Source organism: Dermacentor variabilis, chromosome 11, assembly GCF_050947875.1.
Source record: "Dermacentor variabilis isolate Ectoservices chromosome 11, ASM5094787v1, whole genome shotgun sequence".
NCBI classification, from domain to species: domain Eukaryota; kingdom Metazoa; phylum Arthropoda; class Arachnida; order Ixodida; family Ixodidae; genus Dermacentor; species Dermacentor variabilis.
The window spans coordinates 99,779,283-99,792,318 of record NC_134578.1 but is presented as its reverse complement, the minus strand read 5'-3'; the positions used below and the strand labels follow the sequence as shown (position 1 = coordinate 99,792,318).

Sequence of the window (13,036 nt, the reverse complement as noted above, 5' to 3'; positions counted from 1 at the left end):
GGCACAATCGTAGCGACACGTATCGACTGGTGCTAGTTGTAGTGGAATGAGTTTAATGAAGGGCGGCACATACCCACTTACCAAGGTTGCTAAAAAGTTGCTTTCGAGCCCTGTTGACTTAACATGGTATACACATGCCGTATCTTATAGACAGTGGGCTACCCAGTGAGCAATGTTGGCGATAGAACAATTACTTAGACGGCAGCCAGATAGTTTCCTTCAAGTGCGTGAATTACCAAATACTCTTCATCGTTTTGTAATCTCTCGTGCGTGATGCCATTGACATCCTACGCTGTCGTGACGCATCGCAGCCACCCACATGTTACTTCTATGTGTACCCACGTGTATATATGTCCACATTCAACAACGTCCTCTCAGTCATTCGATCCGACCAAGGCTGCTCTACCGGGTTCTATGTTAGTGAAATAGTTGTTATCAAACGTGTGAATATATTTTTCGGGAGCATTTCTTTGGATTCCGCGAACGCTCATCTTCCGACTGTGCAGGGGTTTCTATGTAGGCTTCCAGCAATATTAAAAATGTCCATAATGAAATCAAAAGACTGTTCGTTCCGCGACTTGCCGTCAGCGCTTCCGACCGGGGTCAACGCTTCCGACCATGACGAGTGACGCGTAGTAATTAGTTCCTAAGTGCCGAAAATATATTAATTAGCGTTTGCAGTCATTCAGCGGGCTCACCAAGATTGGTAATTGAAACAATTCCGTGCAAGCCACATCAACTTTTAAATCTACGAAAATGCGACTATCCAGAGAACTGTAGCAGGACGAAGAAGAAACGATACAGAAACTGCGAGGCTACAGCGAGCACAAAGCCGCGCTCCGCAAACGGATGTTTTGCTTACGTCACACCCAGTGGCCGGTTACGACGAGCATGTAGCCGCATGCTCCGTGAATATATATATATATATATATATATATATATATATATATATATATATATATATATATATATAATGTTATACATGTCCGTGTTTATCTTTCTAGGGTGACCGCTTGCACCGGCTAACGAAGCTTAAGCGTTAGTCCTCAGCGCATGACGTGCCTGCACGTATCGAAGGTTTCTTGAATGCTGTCGATGATTCTATACGTTGTCTATTGTTACCGTACCTTGTGTAGCCTCATTGTGTGCATGACGCGAATCGTGTAGTTCTTTCTGGAAGACACGCAGGCAATAATTTTTCTGGAATTTCGAGAATCGCCGACTGTATTTGCCGCTATCATCTCAAACAAAGAATTTCAACAGTTCAACAACAATTTGAACAATTTCAACTCGGCGAAAACTACCAACAGGAAATGCTCCACGGAAGTTCGTGACGCTTTCTCTGCCCCCGAGCATTATTGTAAATAATTTCGTTATTTTTGGGGCACTTTGCATGCACGCTCTGGCGCCTGCAGTTGTGACGGAGTTAGCGGAAAGCAGCTTCGGCCTCAGACGCAGCCTTTGTTCTTATGTACTGAATCTCACTGCGACAACTTCGTGACGCTTTCCCTGACTCCCAAAGTTATTGTAATTAATTTCGTTAGAGTTTGTGATAATATTGAGGCACACTCGCCGCGCCTCTCGTAACGCAGCGAAAAGCAGCTCGGCCGTGGAGACGAAGTTAGTTTCGCGTGCACACAATCTTACGGGGACAAGTTTGTGGTTATTTCTCTGACGTCGAACAAATTGTAATAAATTCCGTTATTTTTTGGGATACTTTCGGTTCACGCTCGCCACGCCTGGCGTTGTGACGCAGTTAGCAAAAAGCTGCTCTGCCATGTGGCGCAGTTTTTTCGCGTCTACTGAATCTTATTGGGACAAGTCATTGACGCTTTCTCTGATCCGCAAAATGATTGTAATTTAGCTAGATTTTGGGATAATTTCGAGGCGCACTCAATGCTCCGGTCGCGAGGCAGCGAGAAGCAGCTCGGCTGTGGTGACAAAGTTAGTTTGGCGTTTACTGACTCTTAGTGCGACAAGTATGAGACGCTTTTTATGGCCACGCAACAACATATACCTTCTTTCGATATACACGACTTGTCAAAAATGCGACGAGCAATTGGCAAGAGTGATAACACGGGAGTGTGTTGCTTGTGACGGCAGAACGCGCAAAAGATAATGCCAAGCAAGCCAAACGCCAGGAACTTGTAACTCGCAAATTCTGTCTTCTGAACTACTGAAGACATGCTTTGCACCCACGCATTTGTCTTGAGTGCGAGTAGAAGGAATTCTGTGAGCGTCTAGCATGGTCTGGTTTAGAGTCTGCATTGTGGCCACCTCTGTGTACTATCAGCCTACCATCGCTTCTGTTAAAGCCAAGTCCTTTCGGAAACGCACAGTTGACCGTGCATTTGGGCTCTTAAAGCGCAGCAAATAAGGCCCGACAATGGGGGGAATACTGGAAAATCGGATGTTCTCGTGATGTGTACGGCATTGGTTGGCATGAATCAGGCATTATCCACGCCACGTAAGCAAAAGCGAATTGCTTTTGTTTCTTATGCCGCCCATTCTCTACGTTCGCAAGTTTCTCTTGCACACGGGGTATTCATGTACGGTATTATTACCAAACTGACACATGCTTGTAATTTACTTTTTGCAGCTGACAGCGTCCGATGCAGCTTCGCACGGCGACTAGTGCTGCTTATCTGCTGCGCCACCACGTTGGTTACATCGCTCGTCTTTCCTAGCTTGTGGACACGACTGAATTTGCTCCTGCTGACGGGTTGGTTATTCGGAAAGTGCTTGCCCGCTTTGATTTCCTAGAAACTTTATTTGTTCACTGTTTGTACACGCGCAAGTTCGTGAAGTGCGTACTCTAATTTTCGTTTTATCTCGCTTGCTTCTTCCATTTTTACTGAAAAAAATGCATAAATTGAACTCTCTGTGCTTGCAGTCCAACACAGGCGAACAAACATGTATATAATATATATATATATATATATATATATATATATATATATATATATATGTATATATACCTCGTCCACGTGCCTTACCTAAAGCATCAGCTGCGTCGTTTTCGCAGAGCAGAGCAGCCAGATACCGGAGGTATTATTACGTTATTTTGCTGCTCATTTCTGTAACACAGCCCTCATTTGACAATCAGTGCGGGGTCTGTAAAAAACAAAACGAAAGAGACTGAAATAAATGTTCCAGGGAAAGCAGTTTGTGACAGCCAGACAGCGTACGACGCACAGACAGAGAGCCTCGCATAGCGCGCAGAGCAATTCATGCAGCGTTCCTCTACAATAAGCTCCACTTGAACCGGTAAGTCGATTTCTACTAAGGGGCTAACGTTCGCTTAAATGCTTTCATGAATATTAACTCGTGAGGATATGTAAAGCTCGTACCGTGAAGGAGCCCAATACTATAGAAAGAACTTATCGCTGGAATTGCCGAACCCACGCCGTTTCATGCAATCGTTATGAACAACTCCACTATGTAATTTTCTATCTATAGACAACAATGCGCATTGCGCGAAAAATATCTTCTCTACTAATTTTTTTATCCTAGTATAGTGTATCTACGTTTGCATTTTTAGGCATGCCATGGATATATGACCCTCTTAAAGAAAAGTATCACTGAAGCGTGCCCCTTCTTTTCGCCCCATTAAATACAGCTCAGAATAATGCCCGAAGAATTGCCGCTTCTTGTGAAGAATTCCCGTGTTTTTCTATCTGTTAACGAGCATTACAATTTCGTACTGAAAAACGATTGGCAATTTTTTCATATTATATCGGTCGGCGTTACTAGGTTTCTAATAGACTGTATTTTCAAAGTGCACTGGCGGTTTTATGAGGTTGGGTATGCGGAAAATATCGAAGATTGATAAAACATGCAATTTCAAACTGGCTGCAAGAGACAGCGTAGTGGATGACTTCGGATAAATCTTGACCACTAAGAGCTGCTTGAAATGAAGTTAGCGCATTTCACTAATGCATTTCACAGAGTTAGAGCATTTCAAGTTAAGCCGCCATCCGCATCGAGCTTGCAAAGACAAACTGCATGAGTCTTGTCCACGTTTTTCAACTTTAAGAACATTACGTTTTTTACTGAGTGCCACCATTAAAGTGGTAAAAATATAATTCTTGCTTAATGTGTTATGTTTGAGGGGTTGAAGCATTAATCTGCTTGACAACATTACGAGTGAAATGAAGCCCATACCCTGGCCGCAGGTGATTTCGGGCTCCAAAACCGTCGCCTTAACAAACACCGCAGTAGGTTTCCTACGTAGATTCAGTGGTTAAATAGTAAAGTTTATTCACTACTCTTTGACAGCTTTAACAGCATGATGATGATGCTCTTCAGTGTTAAATGAATAGCGCACAATATGTGCCCTCGCAACTGTCGTAACACTCAAGTTGAGGCGCTTTCCAGTGCGTAAAAAGAACTAAATGTGCGTATTGGCCCCTGTACTTGTTTATCGTTCCCCGGTTACTGCTTTTCGCTGGATGGCAAATGGTAAGCTTACCACTCGGCGTAAGACGCACCTGCATGCATCGGAAGTTTCTAGAAGGTTGTCTATGGTTCTCTCGTCTCTCTCTGTCTGTTAAAACCAAATTTTGTATAGTCTGATTGTATGCGCCACACGAATTGTGCAGTAATTTCTGGAAGGCACGCAGGCACCAGTTAGAATGCTCGAAACTTCGACGAGTCGTATATAAAAGCCGACGCGTTGGACCCGCAGATCAGATTTTGATGATCGCCGACTGTGCTCGCCACCACTTCGAGTGTCACTTGCTTTAGTGGGCACAAGTTCGCCCCCCCCCCCACCCATAAAAAATAGTTAGTGTCGTGATTTACAGTTATGCTACTGTGTTCCACAACATCAGAAGAGCAAGACATTGTGTGTTGCTTTTAAAAGCCTGCATCTTGTGAGAACACATATTCACAAGATGTCCCTCAACTCTGGCACTATCCCGTTAGAAATAAAACAAATATAAGTGGTAAACCTCTTTCTAAAATGTGCAAATGACATTCTGGTTATTTCATTTTCGTACCCTTTCTGCAAAACAAAAAATTACCCTATGGTTGCGTAAATCTTATTTGACGTTAGCATTCTCTGGATTAGTATGATCCTCAAACAAACCACCGGCTTGCACGCACAAATGCTACTAGCGATTCCGTCACTTCAGCAAGAAGAACCTAGTGCTGCTACTACTATAGAAAACAAGTTGATTGTTTCAGGATAATCGTAGCCACATAATCAGTGCCTTCCTTGAAGCCCTTTTTCGAAATTTTCTGCATATAGATTGCAGAAGAAACGTACCCATAAATATTCCGCTGGCGTTTGTGAACGAGCTGTATGATCGGCCATTGGTAATAGCCTATGAACAGGTAGGTCTGTAAAATTTGTGGTCATGGAGGTCATTTGTGGTATATTATTCGACGAGTTCAAGAAAACATATCTGAGTGCAGACATTTAATGCATATGGATCATACAAGTTTATTTTAATGTAAATTCAATAATAATGCCTGCAATGTCAAGACAAACAGTTACTAAAGGTAGGTGTGGTAATGAAATAATTATCACAGTAAACTATGCAAAAACATATGTGCGAATGAAAATAAGCCAAATTCACATATTTCCCTTACATCGACTTTGTTGGAAGGTGAAATTATTACAAATACATACATATATACTTAGTAGGCCTCTATTTCAGCCATATAATCCTTATTTAGGTTCCCGCATATCTCCAACGAAAAGTCGCGTAATCTTGATACAAATATCTAGTTATTAGCACCAAGAATGAAGGCTGGAGTCCACCAGCCAACAGTGGAGTGGCATGTGTCGTATACCTTATAGGAAAGCTTTCACAGTGTAATATAAGCATTTATTTGTGCGAAAGAACGTACTCAAAGCAGTTAAAATGCTTTTTTTTTTTCGTTGACGCTTTCTTTACGCCTCTTGGCTAACCGCATAAAATTTCAGTAGTGTGTCTGCATGCAAGATACTGCTAATGTTCACGACATTATTGTCACGCCAACTCTCATTCAGAGAGTTAGTGAACAGACTTGGGCTACATTCGACACCACGTATCTCTTTGTGCAAACATATACATTTATTAACCTCAAAAGCACTGGAAAAGTTTACGCTCTCGGCGGCGCGCATTAGCCAGAGCCCTGACGGATACTAAAAAATTGATACATACGGCACTCTTATCATTCCTCTTCAGAGAAAGCGAAACTTCTTAGGCGAAACCTTCTGAGGTGAAAGAGGCTTTCCCAGCGCCAAAATGATGCACGTGCCCATCAAAGACGGCGTGGTTTGTTCGCCTTACCCACCTGTAGAGTTGCCCCAAGACGAGACGCTCTATCAACGCATCAAGCGGCGCTTCCTGGAACGGGCTGGTAAGCCAGCTTTGGTAAGTATTGGCTCCTCAACTAATGCATTTGAGTGCCTGATTTCATATGTATTCATTCATTTATTTATTATAGTTGCCGGTTAATTCGCATGCCTTATCCTAAGCTGAATATATGACAGCCTAAAAGGCGGGAAAATAATTTTACCACCTTTGGTTCCTTGACCTGCACTCATATCTGGGCTCGCGACACTGCTTTGTAATAATATTTGCTGTATGTGTTGAAAAGCAGGTTATCTCTAGAATTGATGTGTTGCGAAATTAATGGAAAGCGAATAAGTGCAGACTAACAACAGACATAACGAACTATCACGTGCCGGGAACGAAATTTCATTTTCATTATATTGCTTCTGCGGAATTTGATGTTTCTGTTTACGAAATTCCCGATGTCCTTTCCATGCATCTCTCTACCGCCAAAGTACAGCGCGTTGTTTTCGCCATTATGCGATTCGCCCACTTGACATCCTATACATATATTTGTCCATATTGGTCCTACAAATAAGGCACGCTCCAAAAGTATTCTTGTGGTAAATGTAAAAGAACACGGGAGAGTGTGTGAAATACCCTCAAACCCTACTTTGACCGATAAACTTTGTGGCCACTTTCAGACAAAACAAAGCGGACAGGAAGGGCATGTGATGTTACCGATGTCCACTCCCACCCCACCTCCATTTGCACATTGAGTGCTAGAGGTGACAGCGTCTTTAGATAATGAAAAGACTGGTAATGCGTTCTAGTGTAGCCATAAGTGCGGCGGTTATGACCATGGCCACTGCCAATGACGATGTGAGACGGAAATTAGGGCATTTCGATTGAGCTTCTGCGATGGTGACTTGTTGTTGACGACTCGTTGACGACTACTACGTTTTTGACGACAGCTGCTGCATGCCAGCATGAATATGGTTTAAAGCTATCTGAAACATGGTCTCGTGTTCACTTTACCATTGCGCGCCGTAGTGGAATTAAGAAATGTCCTTCTCAGAAAATCATGTTTCGTTATATGTTACGGATAGTGGAAAACGTTTCCACGTTGAGCAAACCGCGACAACCACGGCAACCGGCAACCGCGAGGAGTATGTTGTCAGAAGGATGGAGTGTTAAGGACTTCCCGGCAGCAAGCAGAACGCGCGCTAGGCTCAGAGCGAACTGATAAACCGTTATAGTTCTTTCTTTACTACATAATGTGTGACGCTTCTCCAAAACTTTCCACATCACGAGTGTTGCAACCCTAGGGGCACAGGAAGACAGAGCACACGAATCATTAGCCTCGTCGTCCCATGGTCACCCTCAGCATTTGCACCTTCTAGCCAGTATTGCGGCATCAAGCAGACTGTGCCCGCACCGCATGTGAGAAAGAGGGCGCGAGGAATGTCCGCGCATGCTCCATAGCACCCGGGACAGCATGATGGTGTTGACGGAGCCACATGTGACGAAGTTACTAATGTGCCTTGAATATCCATACATGCGCATTAGCACAAAAAAAAATATGGGTTAGGTGGAGGGGTGGTTAGAGACAATCCATGTCAGCACTGTTACATATTGTCGCAAAACAATATCAAGCCTCCGAGGTCGCCCACATAAACTTACCTTCACTCGCAGAATGTGCATTTTACATGACAGCTTGATCAACTTCCCAGCCCCCACCTGCACTGTTGGAACACAATGACATGTAAATTCATCAAAGAGCAGATCTGCGTATCTTACATTTTGGCCTGCTGGTACCCTCTGAATTGCTCGCATGTTTGGTGGAGAAATAGTCTCTCGTAATGCAGGCGAACGTCAAAAAAATAATAATATGGTGAAATTGTCATTGCAGCTCAATCATTCGTACTCTATTTTCCACAAGTTCACCTACGTGTAGGGTCTTTCGCTAGGTTCATTGCCCACTAAGGCTACCACGTGTCTCCGGCGGAGAGCTTCGCGCAAGCACTTTTTGGTAATTCACAAGAACAGGTGTTTTTCAGTATTGCTCTATTAAAAATACAGCTGGTCTAAGTCCTTTGACCTCGGCAGGTGTTCTGGTAATGTCTCTCCTAAAGAAATTTAATGTCTTTTTTTTCTAAAGCCATGCAGTCAACTTCTATAGATGTTATGTTCCCCCTCTTGTATTCCCCCATCCTCCTCCTTCAGATTTATTGATTGAAGAGGTAAGGTTTGAAATTAAAGGTAACAGAATAGTTGTGAAGGGCGCCGCAACGGAAAGCTCTAAAATAATTTTGATACTTAGTTTCCTTACAGGTGTTTCCAAACCTGGGTACAGGTACCGTATTCGAAGTGCACCTTCAACTGAATGCGGCCGCTACGGTCGGTTAGGATCAATGAGCATCCAGCTAGACAGCAACTTAAACCATGTGTTTGTATTTATGCGGAATGTCTTGTTTTAATTTAGACTGCTGTATCCAGGCCTCTGTGGTTTTGGAGATAAGATACGTCGGTAGGCAGTCAACTCCAGCAAAAACATTTTGACAACAATAATTTAAAAACCGAAACGTGCTAACTAGCTGTAAAAGTTTACACTGTTCGAAAAGTACCGTCATATTACGGTAAAATAAAACAGCCTGCAAACTCTTAATGCCAGGAAGTTCTCGTAATGACAGATGATACTACTGCAGTCGTAGGTACCAACTAACATTACCAACGCATAACTCAAGAAACTACTTTTGAAGCCGTAGTGTTCCTTAACATTTCCAATCCCATACCACAAGCAAAAACCTCCGAAGCCCTACTTACATCCCAACATTACAAATGCCGTACCGCAAGAAACTACCATTAAAGCCGTAGTACCTTCCAACGTTTCCGATTCCGTACCACGAAAGAAAACTTTTCAAGCCGTAGTTACCTACCAACATTGTCAATGCGGCACCACGGGTGAACAGATATATAAATGTAACATCGATGTACAAGGTCGGAATCGTAACTGGCGCACGAGGGACCTCATCTGTGAGACATTGTGACTGTAATGACATCGTAATGAATTTGTATGGTTGTTGTGCTGTAGAGCAGGCTTCATGAATAATGTAAATGTCCTAAAATAATGCAACATAAGTAGACGGAAGAAAAGGAATCGCAACAACAGCGATTGCTACAGGTGCTCGTGTGTAACTCCTTTCCTTCTGTCTTGTGCAGCATTCCCCATTGTTGTAGCCATCTCTTAGGTAGTCTAAATAAAGTGGTACTTGTACAGTCAAGAGTCTATTAGAAAATAAAGATGTTAGCTAGAATAATGAACAAAACCACCTTTTTGGTTCTTGTATGGGAACTAGGAGCTAAACTTTTGTTCGTGAGCTTTCTGCTTTTGTACCACCAAATGTGTTTCATGCAGTAATAATTGATACTCCACAATGGTTACATCAATACTCAGGATAGTCTTTGGAAAAAAGACAAACGCAAGAGGGTCAATTTTCAATTGTGTATTCAAAGAACATGAACCTGAGCCAGAACATGACCCTGTGTGTCTTCCGCCATCACAGCAGCTGAAAATGAGAAGCAGGAAAGGTATGTCAGTACCTGAAGTCCACCAAGCAATAATAACAGACTCACAGAGCTCCATTTCTTCTTGAATGACGCAGTCTCTGCGCACCCCACCAGAGCTTTCGAGCAGGAACCTTTGATCCGGTTCATTTGCTGGCGTGTGCCCTCCTCTTATGATATGCCGACGGGGTATCTGGAATAAATATGAGATAGGCAGATGACAAATGCAATTAAAACAGCAATGCAAAATTCATTGTGGTAACTAAATTTTAATTCCAAGCTGGTTCCACATCCTCTAATAAGCTTGGCACGTAATTTCAGCCCCCTACCAGTAGATACACACACATCTCTGCAGCCATAGACAATCACCTATCCAAATCTTGGCACTCATGCTAGGCTATTCCACGCCGAAATGCAAATATGTGCAACCATGACGGTATCCATGTAATGAACAGCTTGTATATGTATATTTTTGCCCACATTCTGAACAGGCATAATCAGTAATGGACCAACTGAAACCTTTGTTATTATATATAACGAAATTATATGATTATGATAACCTTCAGCATGAAACTGCCAAATCTCAGGAAAGAAACAGTAATACTTTCAGTGTAACACGATGCAGAAATAACAGATGGCGTGTCTTCCTGATGAAGAAATCAAAATCCGTATAATGAAAATAAAACCCCAAGCACACTAGTCCAATAAATCTGCCTTGTGTTCATTTTCTAAAGTAATATTGGTTATAGGCCACGCTATCTGTACAATAAGGGTAAGGAAGATTAAGCACACCAATACATGTCAGTGTAACTTGCGCATACAACTTGCATCGTAGACTGCTTAGCCTCACATGCTTCCTTCAGAACATCATTACCTGCTTTTTGTGGTTAAGCTATAAAAATGGCAGGGTATGCCCGACAAGGTAATACCATGCAGTGTTACCTCCAAGAGTGACCTTGGCCAGCCTTTGCTAGAAGGAACTTTTACCGAAAAAAAGCTGAGAATTGCCAACTGTAGCACACATTTTACAGCAAGTATATCGCCTGTATTCAACCTTGTTTTTATTGCTATATAGCACATGTTATAAGAAGCAAGGCGAATAAACAAGCTAATAAAGTATATCTATTGCATACATAGCTGTGTGCGGTATTAGCACAGTGGAATACCCACTATTTGTTGCGTTCAGCGAATTTATTAATTCCTCAAACACCTCTATCCGAGTATTACATGACGGGCGGGCTTCTGTTTCATAAAGATAAATTTGTTCTATAGTGGCCTATCAATCAGGTGATAGAAAAATGTGCGGAATATAACGAACCTTTATATATAGCTTCCATTGATTACGAGAAAGCGTTTGATTCGGTCCAAACCTCAGCAGTCATGGAGACATTGCGGAATCAGGATGTAGACGCGCCGTATGTAAAAATACTGAAACATATCTATAGCAGCTCCACAGCCACCGTAGTCCTTCGTAAAGAAAGCAACAAAATCCCAATAAAGAAAGGCGTCAGGCAGGGAGATACGATCTCTCCACTGCTATTCACATCATGTTTACAGGAGGTATTCAGAGACTTGGACTGGGGAGAATTGGGGATAACAGTTAATGGAGAATTCCTTAGTAACTTGCGACTCGCTGATGATATTGCCTTGCTTAGTAACTCAGGGGACCAACTGCAATGCATGCTCACTGACCTGGAGAGGCAAAGCAGAAGGGTGGGTCTAAAAATTAATCTGCAAAAAACCAAAGTAATGTTTAACAGTCTCGGAACAGAACAGCAATTGAGCATTGGTAGCGAGGCACTGGAAGTGGTAAGGGAATACATCTAGTTAGGACAGGTAGTGACCGCGGATCCGGATCACGAGACTAAAATATCAGAAGAATAAGAATAGGCTGGGGTGCGTTTGGCAGGCATTCTCAGATCATGAACAGCAGGTTGCCATTATCCCTCAAAAGAAAAGTTTATAACACCTGTGTCTTACCAGTACTCACGTACGGGGCAGAAACTTGGAGGCTTACGAAAAGGGTTCTACTTAAATTGAGGACGACGCAACGAGCTATGGAAAGAAGGATAAATCTAATGTTAAGGGATAGGAAAAGAGCAGATTGGGTGAGGGAACGAACGCGAGTTAATGACATCTTAGTTGAAATTAGGAAAAAGAAATGGGCATGGGCAGGACACGTAACGAGGAGGGAAGATAACCGATGGTCATTAAGAGTGGCAGAATGGATTCCAAGGGAAGGGAAGCGTAGCAGAGGGCGGCAGAAAGTTAGGTGGGCGGATGAGATTAAGAAGTTTGCAGGGACAGCATGGCCACAATTAGTGCATGACCGGGGTACTTGGAGAAGTATGGGAGAGTCCTTTGCCCTGCAGTGGTCGTAACTAGGCTGATGATGATGATGATGGCCTTGAAATGGTACGGTTTGATCGGCGGCCGTCTGAACGAAAGATTTCAGGTACAAAGAAATATGTGCAGGTGGCAGATACTTGGTGTTATATTGGATGTGCAATGCAGCAATATCAATGGACAGACGATATTGCAGTTAAGAGAGAAATAACTCGAAATACAAAAAAATGAAAATTTCGTCCCTGATTTCTAAGTCGTGAAGATTAGCCGGTAAGGACATGCTACAGTAGTAGAAGTACTCGTAACAAACAAATATAGCTGCAGGACTTTGAATAGGTTGAAGGGTCCCAGACTGAATTGGAACATTTTTTTATCGTATTTTTATTGTGAAATATGCTAGTAGCTTTACAGAAAGTGCTGCGGGTATCCAGCAATGATGCTAGTATTCAAGAACGCAGTTAACTTCCGTGCTTATTTTAGTGCGAAAGCACTACTAGCCTACCAACCTGGGTTTTGCCTCTGTCTGGGTGAAGTCTTGTAAGGTGGGAATATTCCAGCGCAAACACCCAGGACAACCACAAAGTGACGAGATAAGCAATTGTCCTGGGTGTTTGCACTGGACTATTCCCACGTTACGATACGATGTACCAACTAGCCCCAACCGATGTTTTATGGATGAAGCCTATTGATACAGCGCCGCGTAAAAAAATGTGTACGTGACGGTGCAATAGAACCTCGGCTGTCAAGCGCAGCAGCCCGGGGCTCTAACAATTAGGCCGCGATCCCATGCATACTTCTCTCTTTCCAAAGCCAGCGAGCTCTGAAACCCTCGTCATCTGCACCCCATGTCACTTCGT

At 42.9% G+C, this 13,036-nt stretch overlaps 1 long non-coding RNA gene across 1 annotated transcript; it reads right to left on the bottom strand.

The window, feature by feature from the left end:
* Nucleotides 1-9,757: 9,757 nt before the first annotated feature.
* On the bottom strand, nt 9,758-10,010 carry LOC142564097 (uncharacterized). Its single transcript, XR_012824484.1, has 2 exons — nt 9,903-10,010; nt 9,758-9,835 (listed from the first exon to the last, which is right to left on the bottom strand). It is a non-coding gene; the product is annotated as an uncharacterized LOC142564097 (long non-coding RNA).
* Nucleotides 10,011-13,036: the final 3,026 nt, after the last annotated feature.